This window comes from Pristiophorus japonicus, chromosome 22, assembly GCF_044704955.1.
Source record: "Pristiophorus japonicus isolate sPriJap1 chromosome 22, sPriJap1.hap1, whole genome shotgun sequence".
Taxonomy (NCBI): domain Eukaryota; kingdom Metazoa; phylum Chordata; class Chondrichthyes; family Pristiophoridae; genus Pristiophorus; species Pristiophorus japonicus.
In genome coordinates, this window is record NC_091998.1 from 67,445,990 (window position 1) to 67,472,338 (window position 26,349).

General features: G+C 47.6%; 1 protein-coding gene across 1 annotated transcript in view; it reads left to right on the forward strand.

The window, feature by feature from the left end:
* The window catches only part of LOC139235130 (methylcytosine dioxygenase tet3-like), a 430,715-nt gene that overhangs the window by 182,382 nt on the left and 221,984 nt on the right, over nt 1–26,349 (forward strand). The gene's annotated exons all lie outside the window — the stretch shown is intronic.

The following is a 26,349-nucleotide window of genomic DNA, read 5'->3' on the forward strand; positions in this document are numbered from 1 at the left end:
ACTTGCTCTTTGATTTTTTTTCTGCCAAAGTGCATGACCTCACACTTTCCAACATTATACACCATCTGCCAAATTTTTGCCCACTCACTTAGCCTGTCTATGACCTTTTGCAGATTTTTGTGTCCTCCTCACACATTGCTTTTCCTCCCACCTTTGTATCGTCAGCAAACTTGGCTACGTTACACTCAGTCCCTTCTTCCACATACCAGTGATGTGATGATGCATTGGCACAAGATGTATGTCATTGCGTCGTGCATTGGAACACAATGGGGAAAAGACAGGCTAAATACTTAATCATGCATATGATTATGAAATGTTTGTCATTTAAAAAAAAATCTGTTCTTGGGATGTGGGCGTCGCTGGCAAGGCCGGCATTTATTGCCCATCCCTAATTGCCCCTTGAGAAAGTGGTGGTGAGCTGCCTTCTTGAACCGCTGCAGTCCATGTGGTGAAGGTGCTCCCACAATGAGTATTTCTTTGGAGTGGTTTGGGCCATGTCAGGGGGCAGCGAAGAATCAACCACATTGCTGGGGGTCTGGAGTCACATATCGGCCAGACCGGGTAAGGGCGGCAGATTTCCTTCCCTGAAGGACATTAGTGAACCAGATGGGTTTTTACAATAATCCGGTAGTTTCTTGGTCACCGTTACTGACACTAGCCTTTTGTCTTGGGTGGGCACAGCAATGGCAGCCCTCACGTTGACCGGGCCGCCATTGAGCAGCCCCGCACTCCGTTTTGTGTGGCGGGCTGTTGGCGCGGTCGGTCGTGCCCCTGGTGGCCCAGGGGCCTGCAGCACCGCGTTACCGCCCCAGGAGCACCCCTCAAACGAACCAGAACGCCGGAGACAGCGCTGCGCTTCCTTTCATGGGTGCACGGCCCAATGCTGCATCGGGGGCGGGACCTCCGGGCTGGGCGCAGGATGTCCTGGCCCCGGAATGTTAGCACCTCCAATCGGGGCGAAGGGTCATTCCTAGCCCCTTATATTCCTTTTGTTATTGATCACTGTGCCCATTTGCAATAATGCTGTCTCTTGTCTATCGGTAACCAAGGTTTCTTCAAATTTCTTTCTTTTTTGTCATCCTGCCTCTTCAGTGTCAGCTGTGGCTCAGTGGGCAGCACTCTCGCCCCTGAGTCAGAAGGTTGTGGGTTCAAGTCCTGCTCCAGGGACTTAAGCACAAAAATCTAGGCTGACACTCCCAGTGCAGGGCTGAGGGAGTGCCGCACTGTCGGAGGGGCTGCCTTTCAGATGAGACGTTAAACCCAGGCCCCGTCTGCTCTCTCAGGTGGATGTAAAAGATCCCATGGTACTATTTGAAGAAGAGCAGGGGAGTTATCCCCGGTGTCCTGGGGCCAATATTTATCCCTTAATCAACATCACTAAAACAGATTATCTGGTCATTATCACATTGCTGTTTGTGGGAGCTTGCTGTGCGCAAATTGGCTGCCGCGTTTCCCGCATTACAACAGTGACTACACTCCAAAAGTACTTCATTGGCTGTAAAACGCTTTGGGGTGTCCGGTGGTAGTGAAAGGCGCTATATAAATGCAAGGCTTTTCTTTCTTCTCACATGATTACTTTTTAGTCAAAATCCTGTCACCTATTAATGCATAAGATCAAATGTTAAGTTTGAAATACTAAACCTGGTGGAAAGCAGGAAGCAATGAGTTAGCAGTAGCAATTGCCACTGTACGTGAAAGTTGGAGTTCTCCATTGGTTCCAAATTGGTATTGAAAAATATAGTCGGCATCTTGTTTTGCAGTATCAAACCTAAATCCAACAAAGGCCTATTGCTGCACCATTACTTGCAGTGGCACAGATCTCTGCTGATCACATTATCGCCCTCCTGCCATTGCTTGCTCTCGCTTTGATTTGGGTGCATTTGGTGAATCGGCACAGACACACATCAGGAAATGCGAGGGTATACACATCAGGAAAGAATGAACAGGCTGGGTCTCTTTACTCTTGAAAAACAAAGCCTAATAGAGGTCTTTAAAATGATGAAAGGTTTTGATAGAGAGGAGAGAGAATGTTTCCATTTGTGGGTAAGAGCATAACTAGAGGCCATCAATATAAGATAGTCACCAAGAAATCCAATAGTGAATTCAGGAGAAACTTCTTTACCCAGAGAGTGGTGAGAATGTGGAACTCACTACCACCGGGAGGGGTTGAGGCGAATAGTATCGATGTATTTAAGGGGAGGCTGGACAAGTATATGGGGGAGAATGGAATAGAGGGTTATGCTGATAGATTTAGATGGGGAAAGACGGGAGGAGGCTGGAGTGGGGCATAAACACCGGCATGGACTGGTTGGGCTGAATGGCTGTTTCTGGGCCGTATATCCGATGTAAAGCACCAGACTAAAGAGGAGCACAGTTTCTGCAGGAGCCTGATAAGGCATCAGATACGTGCAGGAGCATGTCCACCAGCTTAAGCCGAACAACCTGAACACGATCGCAGGCCGCTCCGTACAACATCTCAGACCATCGCGTTTACTGAATGAGATGTTCACTGAGCTTTGCACTGTTACAAGACCAGAGCTAGATGAGGAATTCCCCTGTGAGCACAGCTCTTTCTGAGATTCTTAAAGTGATCGCTGTCCTAAATTTTTAAGAGTCATGGTCCTTTCCAGCTGCTGAGGGGGATTTGATGGATCAGCTCTGGCTTGGTGCAATGGTGCATCCATAATGGCATTGAGTCTGTGCTACGCACGCACAGATTATGAGCGTTTGGCAGTGAGCTACGCCAGAGGAAAACAGGCAGCAAGGGTGGTTTGGTATTACTATAAGAACATAAGGAGCAGGAGTCGGTCACCTAGCCCCTCGAGCCTGCTCCGCCATTCAATAAGATCACGGCCGATCTGATCCTGGCCTCAACTCCACTTCCCTGCCCGCTCCCCATAACCCTTGACTCCCTTGTCGTTCAAAAATCTGTCTATCTCCACCTTAAATATATTCAATGACCCAGCCTCCACAGCTCTCTGGGGCAGAGAATTCCAAAGATTCACGACCCTCTGAGAAAAGAAATTCCTCCTCATTCTGTTTTAAATGGGCAACCCCTTATTCTGAAACTATGGCCCCTAGTTCTAGATACCCCCACGAGGGGAAACATCCTCTCTGCATCTACCCTGTCAAGCCCCCTCAGAATCTTATACGTTCAATAAGATCACCTCTCAATCTTCTAAACTCCAATGAGTATAGGCCCAACCTGCTCACTATTTTACCAACAGTGCAAAGCTTGATTGATAGCACATACATTGCCATTCAGGCTCTGTTGTATCAAGTTGTACTCTGTTAACTCTCACATTTACCATTATCATTCAATGCACGGTTAAGGGTCAATCTGCAATCTTTGTTGAAACAATGGGTACTTTATCTAACTGTTTCGGTTTTATTATTTGTTGACCTTCTGTTTTCTTGTGTAGATATGCACAGAAAAGGCTGCATTAATAGCGATATTTCAATGTTCTCTCAAATTCTTGTGTTTATTTTTCTACATATTGCTTTTGTCTAAATGTTTAAAGTTGCCTGGATTTTCCGTGGCCTATGACCCTGTATGCGGCCCTAAGGACCCCTACAGTTTCCGGGTTTCCGCCTGTAATGCGTATGCGCAGAAACCCGCAACTTGCGATCTATCAAGTTTCAGTTTGACAGATCCTCCACATCTCCGGGAAATGAATATTTGCCCAAATACTGCCCAGCGAATGCCCATGGAACTCGTACGCGTGTTAAAAGCAGGCATAGGCTTACTTTTACTTGCGTAAAGGTTCAAATAAATATTAAAATACTTAAAAAAAATGATTTAAATATAAAAGAACTTTAAACTTAGTTCGAGGTTAGTTTTAGCCCTTTTAAAACATTTCAATGTACTTTTATCAAAAACATTTTTTATTCAATGTTCAATTTAATTGTATTTTAATTTATTTCGAACATGTAGTGATTTATTTTTACTTAAGTTGTGAGAAATTTGTGTTTTAAAGGTGATTCCTATTATGCTTGTGGGATTTTCGTACATAAATGGAATCCCTGAGAGCAGAATGGTAAAATGGAATCCCTTTTTCATTGGCTGGACCGGCCCATGTGATGCCAGAGGGGCGCTTGGGAACCACCTGCGTCCCGGGGTACATGGGCCTTTACGCATTGCGTAAGCCCGCAGGCCCAGGAGCGCGAGTCTATGAACCAATGGGCCCATCAGGTAGGTTCGTACTTGCCTTGCAGCTCGGGGGAAATTGCCCGCGGGAAGCCTCCGACCCCATATTCAGGTCCATTATTTGCTCTGGCGCATCACTAGGTGACAGGATTAAGACTGAAACTAAATTCTGTGAGAAGAGGCAGGATGGGAAAAAAATGAAAGATATTTGGAGAGCCATTGGTTCACAATAGGCAGGAGATGATGATAGTGCAATTGGACACAATAGCAAAGGAAATATCACTGCTGTGCACATTCCAAAGGTGTGCATACATCAAGAATACATTTACATAGCGCCTTTAAAGTTGTGAAACATCCCAAGGCGCTTCACAGGATTATTATGAGATAAAAAATATTTTTGACACCGAGCCACATAAGGAGAAATTACGGCAGGTGACCAAAAGCTAAGTGAAACAGGCAGGTTTTAAGGAGTGTCTTGAAGGAGGAAAGAGAGGTAGAGAGGCGGAGAGGTTTAGGGAGGGAGTTCCAGAGCTTGGGGCCCAGGCAACAGAAGGCACGGCCACCGATGGTGGAGTGATTATAATCAGGGATGGTCAGGAGGGCAGAATTTGAGGAGCGCAGACATCTCAGGAGGTTGTGGGGCTGGAGGAGATTACAGAGATAGGGAGGGGCGAGGGCCATGGAGGGATTTGAAAACAAGGATGAGAATTTTGAAATCGAGGTGTTGCTTAACTGGGAGCCAATGTAGGTCAGCGAGCACAGAGGGTGATGGGTGAGCGGGACTTGGTGCGAGTTAGGACATGGGGGCAGCCGCGTTTTGGATCACCTCTAGTTTACGTCGGGTAGAATGTGGGAGGCCAGCCAGGAGTGTGTTGGAATAGTCAAGTCTAGAGGTAACAAAGGCACGGATGAGGGTTTCAGCAGCGGATAAACTGAGGCAAGGGCGGAGACGGGCGATGTTTAGGAGGAGGAAATAGGCGGTCTTAGTATATATAATGCCTTTCACAACCTCAGGATGTTTCAAAGCGCTTTACAGCCGATGAAGTACTTTTGGAGTGTAGTCACTGTTGTAATGTGGGAAACACAGCAGCCAATTTGCGCACAGCAAGCTCCCACAAACAGCAACGTGATAATCACCAGATAATCTGTTTTTTGTTATGTTGATTGAGGGATAAATATTGGCCTAGGACACCGGGAATAACTCCCCTGCTCGTCTTCAAAATAGGGCCCTGGGATCTTTTACATCCACCTGAGAGAGCAGACGGGGCCTCGGTTTAACGTCTCATCCGAAAGACGGCCCCTCCGACAGTGCGGCACTCCCTCAGCACTGCACTGGAGTATCAGTCTAGTTTAAAAATAGTAACTCAAATTTCGAACTTAGACCCATGTGAAAACTAATCTTAAATGACAATTCAATTTTCAATTCAAGTTTGCTAAGCCGCTGATTAAATTGTGATTTAAAAACTGAGCCCTACTCAAAATAAATTGAAAAGAAAATGGCAACAGGAAATTGTTTGATATATTGGACTGCACAATTACAAGCCCCGTTTTACCACAAAGTCTATATTTGTGCTATTGATGGGGAAAGTTGGTGTGCAATCGATGACCCATCGCACCTCATGTCGAAAGGGCTTTGTTTTATGGCTGTCGCTGGGTATACAGGACATGGAGGCACGTTTCTATTCCTGGTGTGTATGTACCTTTCTCAATCACCAAGCAAGAACCAGCCTCCAGAAATTAAAGTTTTAATCCTGCCTCGGCATTGTGGAATCAACTGCATTTATTTCAATGGATCAGCGTCCATCTCAAAACAATCACTGGGCTTACACAGGCATAGCTGGTTATAAGTTCGAATCACAGCACGGAAGGAGGCCATTCGGCCCGTCGAGCCCGTGCCGGCTCTCTGCAGGAGCACCTCAGCCAGTCCCCCTCCCCCGCCCTTTCCCCGGGGCCCTGCAATTAATTTTGTTTCAGGAACTTATCCATCTCCCTTTTGAAAGCCACGATTGAGTCTGCCTCCACCACCCTCTCAGGCAGCGCATTCCAGATCCTAACCACTCGCTGCGTAAAAACGTTTTCCCTCGTGTCGCCTTTGTTCTTCTGCCAATCGCTTTAAATCTGTGTCCTCTGGTTCCCGACCCTTCCACCAATGGGAACAGTTTCTCTCGATCTACTCTGTCCAGACCCCTCATGATTGTGAACACCTCGATCAAATCTCCTCTCAACCTTCTCTGCTCCAAGGAGAACAACCCCAGCTTCTCCAGTCTATCCCTGCAACTGAAGTCCCTCATCCCTGGAATCATTCTCGTAAATCTTTTCTGCTCCCTCTCTAAGGCCTTCACATCCTTCCTAAAGTGTGGTGCCCAGAATTGGACACAATACTCCAGTTTGAGGTCAAACCGGTGTTTTATACAGGTTCATCATTGTAATGTATTTGCTTCATGGGTTCTTTGTTTAAGAATTCATCACATCACATCACTATTAAGAACTAGTTGGTTTATTAACAAAGGTTTAACAATCACACGACACATTACCAATTCATCCACCGAGCTCACAACTGCATACCTCATCGTGGATGGCCTAGACCCAACTGGCTGGGGTTTTATTGAGTCTTGCGAACATCACGTTACTAGCTCAGCCACTCACAGTGCAACAGCTCTACATACCTGTGAGCATCCTCATAGGTGCATACATTACAATCATAATTTCCACACTTTCGTACTCTATATTCATGAAACTCAGGATCTTGTAAGCTTTTTAAACTAATTTTGGAGCAGCAATTTGACTTTCGGGCTGCTGGCCCCTGACTAGTGACGTGGGAAGGTTCAGTGAGAGGGAATATTGCTGGTGTGTACATCCACCAACGGCCGATATGGAACCAGCGTTACCGATGGCAGCCATTTATACCGTTTCTCCATTCTGGCTGCCCACATTTCCAGAGGCAGTCGAGTCACTTTACTGACAGTACCACTGCCAATGTTGGGGCTATTGCCAGTGGCCAGTGTAGTTAGTGGCCAATAGTATGCCTAATGCAGGCTAACAATGAAACCTCATGTTCGTATCACCGGATCGGATCACCCGCCTCTAGTGCCAGCAGAAATGGTCCATTACATTTTTATTATGACGGAAAGTAACTTTTGTACGATGTATATGCAAATATTTCTCAGCACTTCTGCTGTATAAGTCACACCCCCATAGCAATGGCACTGTTATAGAAACATAGAAACATAGAAAATAGGTGCAGGAGTAGGCCATTCGGCCCTTCAAGCCTGCACCGCCATTCAATGAGTTCATGGCTGAACATGCAACTTCAGTACCCCATTCCTGCTTTCTCGCCATACCCCTTGATCCCCCTAGTAGTAAGGACTACATCTAACTCCTTTTTGAATATATTTAGTGAATTGGCCTCAACAACTTTCTGTGGTAGAGAATTCCACAGGTTCACCACTCTCTGGGTGAAGAAGTTTCTCCTCATCTCGGTCCTAAATGGCTTACCCCTTATCCTTAGACTGTGATCCCTGGTTCTGGACTTCCCCAACATTGGGAACATTCTTCCTGCATTTAACCTGTCTAAACCCGTCAGAATTTTAAACGTTTCTATGAGATCACCTCTCATTCTTCTGAACTCCAGTGAATACAAGCCCAGTTGATCCAGTCTTTCTTGATATGTCAGTCCCGCCATCCCGGGAATCAGTCTGGTGAACCTTCACTGCACTCCCTCAATAGCAAGAATATCCTTCTTCAAGTTAGGGGACCAAAACTGTACACAATACTCCAGGTGTGGCCTCACCAAGGCCCTGTACAACTGTAGCAACACCTCCCTGCCCCTGTACTCAAATCCCCTCGCTATGAAGGCCAACATGCCATTTGTTTTCTTAACCGCCTGCTGTACCTGCATGCCAACCTTCAATGACTGATGTACCATGACACCCAGGTCTCGTTGCACCTCCCCTTTTCCTAATCTGTCACCATTCAGATAATAGTCTGTCTCTCTGTTTTTACCGCCAAAGTGGATAACCTCACATTTATCCACATTATACTTCATCTGCCATGCATTTGCCCACTCACCTAACCTATCCAAGTCGCTCTGCAGCCTCATAGCATCCTCCTCGCAGCTCACACTGCCACCCAATTTAATGTCATCCGCAAATTTGAAGATACTACATTTAATCCCCTCGTCTAAATCATTACTGGACAATGTAAACAGCTGGGGCTGTTTATACAATTCAATGGCCTGGTGTGACAGAATACATTGGCAATACATAAAAACATAGGAACATAAGAAATAGGAGCAGGAGTAGGCCATACGGCCCCTCGAGCCTGCTCCGCCATTCAATACGATCACGGCTGATCATCGACCTCAATTCCTCCTTCCTGCACTATCCCCATATCCCTTGATTCCGTTCACGCCCAAAAATTTCTGTCTTGAATACACTCAACAACTGAGCCTCCACAGCTCTCTGGGACAGAGAATTCCAAAGATTCACCACCCTCTGAGTGAAGAAATTCCTCATCTCAGTCCTAAATGGCCGACCCCTTATCCTGTGACTGTGACCCCTGGTTCTAGACTCCCAGCCAAGGGAAACATTTTCTCAGCATTAACTCTGTCAAGCTACTTAAGAATTTTATATGTTTCAATTAGATGACCTCTCATTCTTCTAAACTCGAGGGAGTATAGTTAATCTCTCCTCATAGGGCAAACCCCTCTTCGCAGAAACGACACACTCGAGTTATGCAGTCCGTTCTTTTCGGTGTATATATTGTATCGAAAATATTAACATTTTAGGCAATGAAGCAATGGAGATGTTTCATCAGAAGTTTCTGACGATGAAGCTACAATCTGCTACGTGTGGAACATGGTGATGTGGGTGGCATTGTTTTAAATGGCCCTATCTTTAGGAAAACATGTTTGGCAAATCTCTTCTTTGACACAATAATAATGACACAAATGATTGAAGTGCATCATCGTTTCACTTACACATAACATTGCCATGACAACAAAGTAACCTGGGGAGCTGATATATTTCCCCCGCCACATTTCTTCCCTGCTCCTGTATCAGCCACAGCTCAGTGGGCAGCACTCTCGCCTCTGAGTCAGGATATTGTGGGAAAAATCCAGGCTGACACCCCAGTGCAGTGCTGAGGGAGTGCCGCACTGTCGGAGGGGCTGTCTTTCGGATGAGACGTTAAACCAAGGCCCCGTCTGCTCTCTCAGATGGATGGAAAAGATCCCATGACACTATTTTGAAGAAGAGCAGGGGAGTTCTCCCCAATGTCCTGGGGCCAATATTTATCCCTCAATCAACATAACAAAAACAGATTATCTGGTCATTATCAAATTGCTGTGTGTGGGAGCTTGCTGTGCGCAAATTGGCTGCTGCGTTTCCCACATTACAACAGTGACTACACTCCAAAAAAGTATTTCATTGGCTGTAAAGCACTTTGAGACGTCCGGTGGTCGTGAAAGGTGCTATATAAATGCAAGTCTTTCTAACAGCAAAGATGAGAGAATGTTTATGGAACCTTGCAGGTTTCCATGGCCCAGTGCCACACGACATGGCGGAACTGATTTCTGTCCTTACTGCCTGGTTGTTGAACTTCACCTGAGCAGAGTGCAGAGGAAAATCTGGCGGCAAGAATCATACACACCATTTTTTTTCCAGTTTCAGTTAATGTGACGAAAGTTGGGTCTGTATCAGACATCCGATGCTCCCTGCCTGATATTTGTCTCTGTGCTCCACGTGGACAATGCTGAGCACCCAGAGAGTAAAGTCGACAAGCCACTAAGCTGTAGAGGTGTTACTGGCTCAGCACACGTGCATTACAAGGAGTAAATTCAGCCGGGTTTCCATTCCTGATCACCATCTCGTAACCACTAAAGTATGCAGGCGTGGGCATTGAGTGAGAATAAGACTCAGCTTCCTGTCAAGCCTCACATATAACGAGCCGAGGTACTTGGATTTCTGGAACTGCACCCCAGCAAAGAGTCAGCATCTTCACAAGAAGAAGAATATAAGAATATAAGAATTAGGAGCCATTCAGCCCCTCGAGTCTGCTCCGCCATTCAATGAGATCATGGCTGTTCATCAACTTCAACTCCACTTTCCCGCACTATCCCCATATCCCTTGATTCCCTTAATATTCAAAAATCTATCGATCTCAGCCTTGAATATACTCAAAGACTGAGTCCCCACAGCCCTCTGGGGCAGAGAATTGCAAAGATTCACAACCCTCTGAGTGAAGAAGTTTCTCCTTATCTCAGTCCTAAATGGCCGAGCCCTTATCCTGAGACTGTGAGCCCTGGTTCTAGACTCCCAGCCCGGGGGAAGGGAAGGGAGACAATTGGTGATAAAACATTTTCTGCTGCCATCTCTAATTTTATAAAATATTCAGAGTAACTTGCTCAGAAAAACATCACGTCAGATTCCATACAATTGTCAATAGTTTGGAGGTTTCGACAGATTAGCACAAAGGCAATGCCAGAAATTGGTAAATTTGTTCATTATTTGACAATTTTGAGGAAACCATTTGATAGTCTCCAGCAATTAAAAGCAATTTATTGTACAATATTTTAGCAGTACGAATTGTTTTACAATTGTAATGTATTTTCTCCATGGGTTCTTTGCTTAAGAATCCATAGCAACACATTGCTATTAAGAACTAGTTGGTTTATTAACAAAGGTTTAACAATCACACTACACATTACCGGTTCATCCACCAGGCTCACAACCACCTGCCTCATCGTGGATCCCCCGAACCCAACTGGCTGGGGTTTTATTGAGTCTTGTGAACATCACGTGACTGGCTAAGCCACTCCCAACTCAACAGCTCTACAACTATTTTAAAATAACTTTTAGGCCAAGTGCCTCCTTTTGGTAAGGGCACGAGAACCCAGAAATTTACAAATCAACTGGGAACTTTGCCAAATCAAATTAAAGTTCTGTTCCCGGGGGTGATGACGCACCCAATCCCTCCTGCGCCCTCCTCTCGCGGAAGGCCACGAGTGTACCGGTGGACAATGACATTCGAGAACCAGATGGGTTTTTATGACAATCTGACAGTTTCATTGTCACCATTACTGGCACCAGCTTTTTAATTTATTTAATTGAATTTAAATTCCCCAGCTGCCGTGGTGGAATTTGAACTCAGGTCCCTGGATCATTAGTCTAGGCCTCTGGATTACAAGTTCAGTAATATAACCACTGTGCTGCCGTTACCATTGTGCAACAGCTCTACACTATTATTGGTGAGAACTTTAAATCAAGTACCCCCTTTTTGTAAGGGCAGTAGAACCCACAAATGTCCAAATTAACTGGGAACTTTACCAAATTAAATTAGAATTTGGTTGCCGGGGGTGATGATGCACTCCAGTCCCTCCGGTGCTCACCTCTTGCGGAAGGCCGTGAGCGTACCGGTGGACACCGTGTGCTCCATCTCCAGGGACACCCTGGCTCAGATGTAACCGTGGAAGAGAGGCAGGCAGTCGGGCTGAATGACCCCCTCGACTGCCCGCTGCCTGGACCGGTTGATGGCCCCCTTGGCCAGGCCCAAGAGCAGTACGGGGAGGCCTTCCGACCTGCCCGCTCCCCTTCGCACAGGGTGCCCAAAGATCAGGAGCATGGAGGCAACCGCTCTACAAACCTGTGTGCATACTCACTGGTTCATGCAATAAAACAGTGTTGATGAGACAAGGGGATGGAAGTTGTCTTAGGCCTGTTTTCAATGCTGAGGCTCCGAGCCATGTTGATATTAATTGGGCGAGCTGCGACACTTGCCTCAGAAAGCGCGACCATTTGAAAAGGATCGATATTGTAAAGTTCTGTCCCCTCAGTACAGATTCACACGAGGCATGTAGTGAAGTCAAGGTCAATCTTGACCTGCACCTTTATTTCACCGCTCTGGAATGCTGCACTTGCCTGAGACCTGTCCTTATATACCTGTCTCTTGCAAGTGCACCCCCTGGTGGTAAGGAATGCTGGTGGTTACAGGTCATATCTTATTACAGTCATGTATAGCATGTTAGGATACAGTTATATATAATAATGTAAGATACATGACATCACCCTCCCCCAAGGTCTTATTGTCTTTATAGGTTCAGTCTCTCAGGTGGTCTACGCTCTCGCGTGGAGCATCTTAGTTGTGGTTCAGTTGTTTACCTTGGTGTCTGTTTTTCTTTGGGTGTGGTTGCTGGTATCTCGTCTGGGCTGTCTGTTTTGATTGGTGTGATTGTTGTTGACTCGCCTGGGATGTCTGTTGGGATTGCCCTTTCCTCAGGTTGTTCCCTCTGGGTGTCCACCAGGTGTGGTGCAAGTTCCACATTGTAGTCTGTCTCTGGTTCCGCACTGTTGTTGGTAAATCTGCTTTTGACTTGGTCTACATGCCTCCGGCAGGTTTTGCCATTGTCCATTTGTACTACCAGTAGCCTGTTTCCTTCCTTGCCCGTTACTGTCCCTGCAAGCCATTTGGGACCCCTGCCATAGGATATAACGAGCATGGTGGATAGAGGTGTACCAATGGATGTGGTGTATTTAGATTTTCAAAAGGCATTCGATAAGGTGCCACACAAAAGTTTACTGCAGAAGATAAAGGTACGAGGAGTCAGAGGAAATGTATTAGCATGGATCGAGAATTGGCTAACGAACAGAAAGCAGAGAGTCGGGATAAATGGGTCCTTTTCGGGTTGGAAATCGATGGTTAGTGGTGTGCCACAGGGATCGGTGCTGTGACCACAACTGTTTACAATATACATAGATGACCTGGAAGAGGGGACAGAGTGTAGTGTAACAAAATTTGCAGATGACACAAAGATTAGTGGGAAAGCGGGTTGTGTAGAGAGGCTGCAAAGAGATTTAGATAGGTTAAGCGAATGGGCGAAGGTTTGGCAGATGGAATACAATGTCGGAAAGTGTGAGGTCATCCACCTTGGGAAAAAAAACAGTAAAAGGGAATATTATTTGAATGGGGAGAAATTACAACATGCTGAGGTGCAGAGGGACCTAGGGGTCCTTGTGCATGAATCCCAAAAAGTTAGTTTGCAGGTGCAGCAGGTAATCAGGAAGGCGAATAGAATGTTGGCCTTCATTGCGAGAGGGATGGAGTATAAAAGCAGGGAGGTCCTTCTGCAACTGTATAGGGTATTGGTGAGGCCGCACATGGAGTACTGCGTGCAGTTTTGGTCACCTTACTTAAGGAAGGATATAGTAGCTTTGGAGGGGGTACAGAGACGATTCACTCGGCTGATTCTGGAGATGAGGGGGTTACCTTATGATGATAGATTGAGTAGACTGGGTCTTTACTCATTGGAGTTCAGAAGGATGAGGGGTGATCTTATAGAAACATTTAAAATCATGAAAGGGATAGACAAGATAGAGGCAGAGAGGTTGTTTCCACTGGTCGGGGAGACTAGAACTAGGGGGCACAGCCTCAAAATACAGGGGAGCCAATTTAAAACCGAGTTGAGAAGGAATTTCTTCTCCCAGAGGGTTGTGAATCTGTGGAATTCTCTGCCCAAGGAAGCAGTTGAGGCTAGCTCATAGAATGTATTCAAGTCACAGATAGATAGATTTTTAACCAATAAGGTAATTTAGGGTTATGGGGAGCGGGCGGGTCAGTGGAGCTGAGTCCACGGCCAGATCAGCCATGATCTTATTGAATGGCGGAGCAGGCTCGAGGGGCTAGATGGCCTACTCCTGTTCCTAATTCTTATGTTCTTATGCTCTTATGTAATACAAACACTTTGTCCCCTATCTCATTCCATCTCCCCCTCGAATTTCTGTCATGGTACTCAGTCAGCTTACGGCGCTTTGCCTCAACGATTTCGTGCATGTCTGGGAGGATTAATGAGAGCCTTGTTTTTAAAGTCCTTTTCATCAACAGTGATGATCCCAATCAGTGAGTGCGGACGAGATCTGTATGCCAGCAGCAGTCGCGACAGGCGACCCTGCAGCGTGGGACCTTGGATTTTAAGCATGCCTTGTTTAATGATTTGCACTGCTCTCTCCGCCTGGCCATTGGAGGCCGGCTTGAACGGTGCCGTCTTGACCTGATTTATGCCGTGGTCAATTATAAAGTCTTGGAATTCTGCGCTGGTGACCATTGTCACTGACCAATATGTCAGGGATTCCGTGCGTTGCAAACATGGTTGTGGGGCTCTCAACAGTGCTGGAGGTTGTGCTCGAGTTTAAAATGGTGCATTCAATCCACTTTAAAAATGCATCTACAACTACGAGGAACATTTTACCCATGAATGGGCCCGCATAGTCTACGTGCACCCGCGACCACGGTTTGGTAGGCCAGGGCCAGGGGCTCAGTGGAGCCTCCTTGGGGGCATTGCTGAGTTGGGCACAAATGGTGCACCTTCGGACGCAGAGCTCCAAGTCCGCGTCAATACCAGGCCATCAGACGTGGAATCTGGCTATGGCCTTCATGAGAACGATCCCCGGGTGCTCGCGGTGGAGCACCTGGACAAATGCCTCTCTGCCTCGCAGAGGCATGACTACTCGGCTGCCCCACATCAGGTAATCTGCTTGTAGTGATAGCTCATGCATGCGCCTGTGAAAGGGTTTTAATTCCTCGGGGCAGGCATCGCGAGCCTCTGCCCAGTCACCGGTTAGGACACATCCTTTTACTAAGGATAACGTGGGGTCGCTGGCCGTCCAGGTTCTGATTTGGCGAGCCGTTATGGGCGAACCTGTGGACTCAAAGGCATTGATTGCCATGACTATCTCACAGTCCTGATCATCTGACCCTTCCGTGGTCGCCAGGGGTAGCCTGCTGAGCGCGTCGGCACAGTTGTCTGTGCCTGGTCTGTGCTTTATGGTATAGTCGTAGGACGCCAACATGAGTGCCCACCGCTGAATGCGCGCCGAGGCTTTGGCATTTATTGCCTTGCTCTCGGATAGGAGGGACATGAGGGGCTTGTGGTCGGTTTCTAACGCGAACTTGGCATCTTTTTGACACTGTACATGCACGCGAGCGCCTCCTTTTCTACCATTCCGTACCCGCGCTCCGCCCGCGAAAGTGACCTGGAGGCATAAGCTATGGGTTGTAATTTGCCCGCACGATTGACATGTTGCAAAACACACCCGACCCCATACGCTGAAGCATCGCATGTGAGAACTAGCTTTTTACCTGGGTCAAAGAAAGTCAAAACACTGTTGGAACACAGAAGGTTGCGTGCCTTATTGAAGGCGCGTTCCTGGGCGTCCCCCCAAAACCAATCGCACCCCTTCCTGAGTAGCGCATGGAGAGGCTCCAGCAGCGTGCTTAAGTTCTGCATAAAGTTCCCAAAGTAATTGAGTAGCCCGAGAAAGGCGCGCAGTTCTGAGATATTCCGGAGCCTGGGTGCCAGGCGAATTGCTTCTGTTTTGGACTCTGTTGGGCGGATTACATCAGCGGCAATCCTTCTGCCCAAAAATTCAACCTCGGTGCGAGAAACAGGCACTTGGATTTCTTGACTCGTAGGCCTACCCGATCCAACCGCTTTAGTACTTCCTCCAAATTACGGAGATGGGAGTCGGTGTCCCTGACTGTGATAAGTATGTCGTCTGAAATACAACCGTCCCTGGGATGGACTTGATGCCTGATGGGTATCGATTGTACATGAAAAGGCCTCGATGTGTGTTGATGGTGGTGAGTAGCTTGGATTCCTCGGTCAATTCTTGCGTCATATACGCAGATGTGAGGTCTAATTTTGAGAAAAGTTTACCTCCAGCCAATGTGGCAGTGGGTACTGGTCCTGTAGGGAGACTCTGTTTATGGTAGATTTGTAGTCCACACAGATTAGTACGGATCCATCAGGCTTCATGACTGGGACGATGGGACTTGCCCAGTCGCTAAATTCCACAGGTGATATAATGCCTTCCCGCAGAAGCCTGTCTAGTTCATGTTCAGTCTTTTCCCTAATCACATAGGGCACAGCTCTGGCCTTGTGATGGACCGGTCTAGAATCTTGTGTGATGTAGATTTTGACTTTGGCCCCTTTGAAAGTGCCCACACCTGGCTGAAAGAGATGTTCAAATTGCTTTATAACTGTTGAGCAGGAGGTCCGTTCCTCTAATGACATGGCATGGACATCATCCCATTTCCAGTTTAGTTTTGCCAGCCAGCTGCTGGGGAGTCTCCGGAGACAATCCACAGGGGAAGTCGGTTCACTGTCCCTTTGTGTGTGACAGAGAGCATGGCGCTGCCGAGGACTGGTACGATTTCTTTGGTATAGGTCCTTAGTTTGGTGTCGACCTTGTGAGTTTTGGTCTGTCTCTTTTATGCGGCCACAGTTGTTCAAATTGTTGAGCGCCCATGAGAGATTGACTCGCTCCCGTATCCAGCTCCATGTTGACAGATATCCTGTTGAGTAGGATCCTCATCATTATCGGAGGCGTCCTGTTGTAGGAGCAGCGGCCATTGATCGTGTTGACCCACTGTACATCGGTGTCCCGGGTATTGTCCCCACCATCTTCTGGTCCGCTTTCCGACCCATCCGATTTTTATACCAGCCGAGCTGCCGTTTTTTTGCACATGTGGGCCAAATGCCCTGTATATTCACAGTTCCTGCAAACAGCCTGCTGAAATCGACATCCCCTTGACGAGTGCCCACCCCCACACCTCCAGCACAGACCTGTTCCATTGTTCAAAGTGTTCCCAAAGAATGAGCTGCGTCTGGCTGATCTCTCTTGAGCTACTCTCAGTTTGTAGTTGATTGCTCGCATTGTGGGTTGATGAGGTGTGAACGGCCGTTCCTGTGGCCCTTGATGGCTTCTGGCGCCACTGCCTGCTGTCGAGAGCCTGTTCTCCCGGTTTTGTCTGTATGTGGGGGTAGCAGCTTGTTTAGTGCTGTGAACTTCTTGTTCAGATATTTCGTTAGTTGTCGTACCTGCATTGTAAATCAACCTCGTTTCTTCTTCCCCTACCAAGAATGTCTGTGCAACCAGTGCTGCTGCCTCTAAGGTCAGGTTCTTGGTCTCTATGAACTTTCGGAACATGGCCTATTCCTTCAATGAAAAAGTCTCTCAGCATTTCTCTCCTCAGTTCATCGGAGAACTCACATAAAGTAGCCAACCTCCGAAGTTCCGCCACGAAGTCGGGTATGCTCTGGCCCACACAACGTCTGTAGTTGTAGAACCTGTGTCTGGCCATGTGTAGGCTGCTCGCTGGCTTCAGGTGGTCTCTTACCAGTGTGCTCAATTCTTCAAACGACTTACTTGCTGCTTTCTCGGGTGCCAACAGATCCTTTATTAAAGGGTATGTATTCGAGCCACAGCTGGTCAAGAGATGGGCTCTTCTCTTGTCTGCCTTATCGTCACCTAACCAGTCTTTGGTTACAAAGCTTTGCTGGAGCCTTTCTATAAAGCCCTCCCAATTGTCTCCCGCATTGTACTTTTCATCTGATCCATTGTTCGCCATTCTGTGGATTCTGTAATCCCGTAACTCGTCGCCACTGTAAAGTCCTGTCCCCTCAGTACAGATTCACACGAGGCATGCAGTGAAGTTAAGGTCAATCTGGACCTGCACCTTTATTTCACAGCTCTGGAATGCTGTACTTGCCTGAGACCTGTGCTTATATACCTGTCTCTTGCAAGTGCACCCCTGGTGGTAAGGTATGCTGGTGGTTACAGGTCATATCTTATTACAGTCATGTATAGCATGTTAGGATACAGTTATATATAATAATGTAAGATACATGACAGATATCCCTCGGGAGTCTTTCCTCGCCAGCAGCGGCCCGGGCTGGGGGGGTCCCGAGGGGTGGGGGGGGGGGGAGGGGGGAGCAGGAGTGGGCGGGCAATTGGGGTGGCTCTGAAGCCAGGGGAAGTCGCTGCTCCTCCGGGCTCCACAGGACCAACTTGAACTTGCCTGGTGTTAGGGGCCGTTGATTTGGCAGCAACGAGTCTGGGTGAGTCCCGAGTGGAACAGGCCCAGCTCCTGCTCTGCTCATCGTTTTCCATTCTGGAAAGGGTGTCTAAAACAGGCGTTAGGCCCCTCATTTACATATTCCTGGGTCGAAAAGGCTGTTTTAGGTAGCCGGCAGTGTCGCCTGGTCCGACCCTATGTTGCGTGGGATGTAAAACATGTGCAACAAGGTCGAATTTCGTCCCCAAGTTGTTCAAAGCCAAATTCACCAAAACCCTGTTAAGTACATTCAGTCAGGCTCAGTAAAGTGGTTGCACACGCTGTATCTCCTGGCAGTACACTGGAGGCCAAGGAACCTTCACCCTGGCTCTTCCAGTTTTAGACAATCATACTGTGCCTGTCGTACGTGTAGGGCAGTTGCAGCAGCAACAATATATGCTTCGAAAGTACTCCTCATGTAAACTCCTCATATGGGGATAGTGCAGGCAAATGGAGTTGAGGTCGAAGATCAGCCATGAACTCATTGAATGGCGGAGCAGGCTCGAGGGGCCAAATGGCCTACTCCTGCTCCTAATTCTTATGCTCTTAAAGAGAACAAGTCAAAGCTCTTTTGAGGGTGTAAAAGCAAGACTTGCATTTATATAGCACCTTTCACAACCACTGGACGTCTCAAAGCGCTTTACAGCCAATGAAGTACTTTTGGAGTGTAGTCACTGTTGTAATGTGGGAAACACAGCAGCCAATTTACACACAGCAAGCTCCCACACACAGTAATGTGATAATGACCAGATCATTTGTTTTTGTTCTGATGATTGAGGGACAAATATTGACCAGGACACCGGGGATAACTCCACTGTTTTTCCTGGAAACAGTGCCATGGGATCTTTTACATCTACCTGAGAGAGCAGACAGGGCCTCGGTTTAACGTCTCATCCGAAAGACGGCACCTCCAACAGTGCGGCGCTCCCTCAGCACTGCACTGGAGTGTCAGGCCTAGATTTATGTGTTCAAGCCCCTGGAGTGGGACTTGAATCCACGACCTCCTGACTCAGGCTGACACTGTAGGAAAAGGATGGGTACTGAGCAGGAGAATCAGAACTTGTTGGGAGGGTTTCAATGACCAATAAGGTCCTTCAGTTCTAATGGAGTTCATCGCCTACTGTACGGATGTGAGGATACCTTGCTTCATGTTATTCCTCTGGTTATTGGTATACAGCGAGCAACAGTTGCTATTTTAGGTCATTCTGTCAACCAGGTGGGGAATTTATTGATCATTTCCAATCTCGTTCAATAAATTGTGCAACTTTCCAGCAGCAAATCAATAACATAGACTGTTTCTTCATTTTGTAAGTCAGATCTCACAGACTCATCAATTAAGAGGTCTGGGAAAATACAGCCAGTAGGCGTATCTGTGATAAAACTGAATTAAATTATGGCAAAATACGGCAGCTCGCTGGTCTAGAAGTATGATTCCCGCTTCGGGATATTTCGCTCATTGGCACGCATTCAAATCCCAGGAGAGCCCTGCCACAATTAGTCCAAATCCAAATTTGGCCTCTCACGTATTTTCAAAGTTGCGGAAGGCGGGGTTTACTGAACGCGAACAGAGGGCAGAATGCAGAAGGCTGTTGCCCCAAGTGCCAATTGTCTCAAAATACTGTCCTTGGCCGTTTAGTGCATCCAAAGTTGCCTTGAGTGAGGGCTGCTCTCCGTACTGCTCTGTCACTCTGCAGCGACAGCGCAGCGCGTTCTGCATGCACAGCAAGTTTGTTGAAGGCCACCGAGAATGTGAAGGAGAGCACAGTACCCCAGGACTGAGAGCACGAGCGTTGTTAAGGAATAGGGCTGTAGAAAAATGTTCAAAGACTGAAGGCGGGCATAAGTCCAAATGGGCTTCACTCACGAAGGCAAAATTTGTCAAGTCAGATAAAGCGATCGGCGACTGCCTGTCTCTTGGTGATAAGATTGTAAGAAACAGGCAACACCAGATCAAGAGCCAATGGAGGCTAAACTTCCTCCACAGGACACCACAAGTAAAGGAAGGAGGCAAAAGCACGTGCACAGCATGAATTGCCTCAACGTGTGCCGGTGTTCTGACAGCCCCTTATATCAGGCAGTGAAATATGTCCTGATAGAACTTCTCATCCAATCATGTGATATCACATGCACCACAATCGCAGGGTATGCAGCAACTCCCTGACAACTGTACGAAATGTTCAATGCAGTGCCACTATCTTTCAAATGGCAGTACGCAAACAGAGGGAGGAGTTTTCTGAGCATGCACTGGTGGCAGGGGAGCTTTACCAAGCAATGTCACATATCATCAGATTACATCGGATACACGGCCCAGAAACAGGCCATTCGGCCCAACCAGTCCGTGCCGGTGTTTATGCTCCACTCGAGCCTCCTCCCGTCTTTCCCCATCTAAATCTATCAGCATAACCCTCTATTCCCTTCTCCCCCATATACTTGTCCAGCCTCCCCTTAAATGTAACGATACTATTCGCCTCAACCCCTCCCTGTGGCAGCGAGTTCCACATTCTCACCACTCTCTGGGTAAAGAAGATTCTCCTGAATTCCCCATTGGATTTCTGGGTGACTATCTTATATTGATGGCCTCTAGTTATGCTCTTCCCCACAAGTGGAAACATTCTCTCTGTATCCACTCGATCAAAACCTTTCATCATTTTAAAGACCTCTATTAGGTCACCCCTCAGCCTTCTGTTTTCAAATCGCTAAAAGCTGCGACACAGATTAGCAAGGCCATAAAAAACAACAAACCAAGCACTCAGGTTTATTTCCAGAGATATAGAATTGAAAAGTAGGGAAGTTATGCTAAACCCGTATTGAACCTTGAATAAATAATCAGTGACATCATCGCCAGCGTTTCATTAGCGGCAAACCAACCCAACGTTTCCCACTCCTCCTCCGCTGACTACTTCTGCTACTGCCGCGTTAGCCAGGCAATGACCATCTCCAACAATCGAGAGTCTAACATTCAACGGCATTACCATCGCCGAATCCCCCACCATCAACATCCTGGGGGTCACCAGTGACCAGAAACTTAACTGGACCAGCCACATAAATACTGTGGCCACAAGAACAGGTTAGAGGCTGGGTATTCTGCGGCGAGTGTCTCACCTCCTGACTCCCCAAAGCCTTTCCACCATCTACAAGGCACAAGTCGGAGTGTGATGGAATACTCTCCACTTGTCTGGATGAGTGCAGCTCCAACAACACTCAAGAAGCTCGACACCATCCAGGACAAAGCAGCCGCTTGATTGGCTCCCCATCCACCACCTTCAACACTCACTCCCTCCACCACCGGCGCCCCCTGGCTGCAGTGTGTACCATCTACAAGATGCACTGCAGCAACTCGCCAAGGCTTCTTCGGCAGCACCTCCCAAACCCGCGACCTCTACCACCTAGAAGGACAAGGGCAGCAGGTGCATGGGAACACCACCACCTCCACGTTCCCCTCCGAATCACACACCATCCCGACTGGGAAATATATCGGCCGTTCCTTCATCGTCGCTGGGTCACAATCCTGGCACTCCCTCCCTAACAGCACTGTGGGAGCACCTTCACCACACGGACTGCAGCGGTTCAAGAAAGCGGCTCACCACCACCTTCTCAAGGGGCAATTAGGGATGGGCAATAAATGCCGGCCTTGCCAGCGACACACACATTCCTGGAACGAATAAAAAAAAGGTGGCCACCCCATAACCCTGGATACCAGTGGAATCATAAAAACATAAGAAATAGGAGCAGGAGTCGGCCATACTGCCCCTCGAGCCTACTCTGCCATTTAATAAGATCATGGCTGATCTGATCATGGACTCAGCTCCACTTCCCTGCCCACTCCCCATAACCCCTTAATCCCTTATTGGTTAAGAAACTGTCTATTTCTATCTTAAATTTATTCAATGTCCCAGCTTCCACAGCTCTCTGAGGCAGCGAATTCCACAGATTTACAACCCTCTGAGAGAAGAAATTTCTCCTCATCTCAGTTTTAAATGGGCGGCTCCTTATTCTAAGATCATGCCCTCTAGTTCTAGTCTCCTCTATCAGTGGAAACATCCTCTCTGCATCCATCTTGTCAAGCCCTCTCATAATCTTATATGCTTCAATAAGATCACCTCTCATTCTTCTGAATTCCAATGAGTAGAGGCCCAACCTACTCAACCTTTCCTCATAAGTCAACTTCCTCATAAGTCAACCCCCTCATCCCTGAAATCAACCTAGTGAACCTTCTCTGAACTGCCTCCAAAGCAAGTATATCCTTTTGTAAATATAGAAACCAAAACTGCACGCAGTATTCCAGGTGTAGCCTCACCAATACCCTGTATAGCTGCAGCAAGACTTCCCTGCTTTTATACTCCATCCCCAGAAGCGGTAGTCACTGGCATCTGATGTGCTGCACTTTCAGTGGGGTAGCTGACCCAAGAGTTTGCAGGACGACTGTTTTCCAAATTTAATTTGCTGAAATTAACAAATAGAGGAAAACAGGACCCCCCATTTTTAGGTCATTAAGAATACATTCTAAAGTGTGCTTTTAGGCAGTTATGCAATTCAGAAGTATGCTTCTTGCTTCACTCTCACGGTTAATGATGTCTCTCAACCCCCTGGATTTTTTGCCTTGCAACACAGTTCAGGCGAGGCATTATCCAAACCGTGTGGTATCTTTGCGTAATGTTATTATCTATAATTTGAGGTCAGGCAGGGAACATTGCAGCCGCTGACAGTAAGTGAGCCGATGGAGACACTGAGTGATAACTGCGACTGCACACACATTGCGTGAGGACGCTGGGACTGGGCACAGCCCTGTGGTGGGGAAGTCCCCCCATGCTACACTGTGACAGCTGTGAATGTGCAGCAAGGGAAATGCTGACACTAATGAGGAGGATGCTTGAGCAGCACAACGCTGGCTGCAAAACAGTCTCCAAAGCCAATCCCACATTCAAATCATTGCTGTAGCCTCAATAATCTAAATCCTTTTGTCCTCATGCATGTTGAAAATCATGAACACTAAAGGGGGAAAAAAACGCCACCTCTTCACTTTCCTGAGTGCCGAGGGCTCGGGGGCGCTTGAAATGAGTCACAGCCTGCGATGGAGCACATGGTAACAGCTTTACTGTTACTACCCAGGAAAGCATCACAATTACTGTAACAAGGCCAGCAGTCAGAAATGTGAAATTGTGAATCATACCCTTGTGATAACAGGTTTCGAAGGAACAAATGATAACGGTCATTATTGGAAGATCGTGTTTGCTGCAGGAGTAACTATAAAGCAGTTCAATATTCTGGTATTCGACAGATCTTTGATACACCGGTATTTCACTTTACATTCTCCACTGGCTTCGCGAGTGTCGTTTCTTTTCTTCCGAAAGGCATTGATGTCAGAGGCACTGTAAATATTGGCTGGATTATTCAAAGAGTAACCAGTAGAAAAATAGCTGCTTGCTGTTTTGAGAAGCTCATGTATCTGAGAACGTTACCAACAAAGCGTTCTTTTCACCCTTTTCTCTCACGTCACTGGGTAAGTACTTCAATTTGTGAAATTTGTAATGTGTGCGTAATAACAGCCGATCGGCCATACAACTGGCTTTGTTACATTTTAATGCCTGAAAGTACAATTAAAGTCAATTTTTCTCTTTTCACAGCCAGAAAGCTCGATCGAAAATGTATTTTCATAATTATAAGTGATTCAATAGAATTACCTTGTTATCATTGGCAATTATTCAAGAGTGGTCTTGATGTAAGGAATAATTCACAACATAGGTATGACATTTAGTTTCAAATTAAGTTTTTACAATTCAAAAGTGATTGAACAAGAAATTAAGACAAAATACACATTGAAAATGATGTTTTTCAGTATGTATTTACAGGAATACTCAGGTCCGATATTCAAACTGAAATTGCTCAATTTCATTGCGACCTCATTGAGACCATTTTTTTCCATTCCTACGAGTTCAGTAGCATTTGTACATCAGTGAAAATATTTTGAAGGAACACAAATGCTCTATGTTGAATGTTCATGTGGAAAATAGGGCAGGTGCAAATATTTCTTACAGCTCTTAAATTTCTGTAACTTTTAGCTTAATTATGGCACTGAAAATGCTCTGTGCTTTTCTGTAACCGGAAGCTGCGATTAGGCAGAAAGAGGCCACTGACAACATCCTGGGCTAGAAATTGCGGAGCGCCCTGTTAATGAGAGTGCAAAAGTATCGCCGGGCGCCGAACATTTAATTCTGCCGGGAATCTCTGCTCTCGTGCTCCAAGAGGGAAGTGAGGCGCTAAATCAGACGCTATCGCTTCCCCCAGAGCGCTAAAGCCAGAGACGCTAACAGGAGGCGCAAACCAGGCCAATTTCGCCCCCAGATCTGTGTCTAAAAGATTAAGGGGCGAAATTACCCTGCTGTGTACCTCCTGTTAGTGCCTCCGGGGGCGCTAATGAGGTACTAAAGTGGTTCCACTCGAGGAGGGGTGGGGCGAGGTGGAGGGCGAGGGGAAAGGCTGCACCCTCCCGTGAAATTGTGCGGGATTAGTGGAGGCATCAGACCGGTGTTCAACAGCTACAATAAATATACTCTCCTTTCAAACTGAAAGTGATGTAAAGCTGCTCTTGAATTGCAATCTGGCTACAAATATAGGGGGTGATTTTAACCCTTCCCCCTCCCCCAAACCCCCTGCGCCCCGCCCCCACCACAGCGGAATCTGGGCGGGTGGGAAGATACAAATGAGCAGCTTATTTAAATGTTCAGATCGTGGATTTTATTCTGCATAGGAATATAGGGACAGGAGGAGGACATTCAGCCCCTCGAGCCTGTTCCGCCATTCAATGAGATCATGACTGATCTGCGACCTAACTCCATATACCCGCCTTTGGCCCATATCCCTTAATACCTTTGGTTAACAAAGAGCTATCAATCTCCGATTTAAAATTAACAATTGATCTAGCATTAATTGCTTTTTGCGGAGGAGTGATCCAACCCTCTAGCACCCTCTGCGTATAGAAGTGTTCTGATTTCACTCCTGAAAGGTCTGGCTCTAATTTCTCGACCATGTCCCCAAGCCCCAGACTCTCCGACCAGCGGGACGAGTTTCTCTCGATCTCCCTATCTGCTCCCCAGGGATTTGCAGGTTAATGAGGCGCGCACCTAAAGTAGATAGGAGCCTCATAAATTTATGCAAATCAGGGTTCTATTACAGCAGTAAGACTGATGCAATATTCACTGGGCCCGGATCAGGAAAGTTACACTGGCATTGCCGCTAGGCAGAAACAGGCCTTAAGACAGAAGAGGTGGTTTCAGGTAAGTCTAAGGGGCCAAAATTGCCCCCCGCCTGAAATGGGGCGCACGCACCCAGTGTTAATGGTTTCTACTGCAGCCAAGGATCAGGTCGCCTCTTGAGCGAAATTCCGATCTTTGTTGTTTATTTTTATTCAGATCCGGAAGTCGCTCTGAATGGGGGCGGTGATGACACGAGAGGGGGGGTTACGGGTGGTGAGTACACGAGAGGGGGGGGGGGATACGGCTGGTGAGTACACGAGAGAGGGGGGATACGGCTGGTGAGTACACGAGAGGGGGGGGGATACGGCTGGTGAGTACACGAGAGAGGGGGGATACGGCTGGTGAGTACACGAGAGGGGGGGGGATACGGCTGGTGAGTACACAAGAGGGGGGGGATACGGCTGGTGAGTACACGAGAGGGGGGGATACGGGTGGTGAGTACACGAGAGGGGGGGATACGGCTGGTGAGTACACGAGAGGGGGGGATACGGGTGGTGAGTACACGAGAGGGGGGGATACGGCTGGTGAGTACACGAGAGGGGGGGATACGGCTGGTGAGTACACGAGAGGGGGGGATACGGCTGGTGAGTACACGAGAGGGGGGGGATACGGCTGGTGAGTACACAAGAGGGGGGATACGGCTGGTGAGTACACTAGAGGGGGGGGATACGGGTGGTGAGTACACAAGAGGGGCGGATACGGCTGGTGAGTACACGAGAGGGGGGGGATACGGCTGGTGAGTACACGAGAGGGGGGGGATACGGCTGGTGAGTACACAAGAGGGGGGGATACGGGTGGTGAGTACACGAGAGGGGGGGAATATGGGGCGGTGAGTACACGAGAGGGAGGGATACGGGTGGTGAGTACACGAGAGGGGGGGAATATGGGGCGGTGAGTACACGAGAGGGAGGGATATGGGTGGTGAGTACACGAAGGGGCGGAGGTTGGGGGCGGTGCGGAGTGGCTGCCGCGATGACATCATCACGGTGCCGCGTCACCATGGCTCTCTCCTTCACTTAAAGGGGAGAGCCTCCGCGATTTTGAAACTTCGGCCCACTGGGC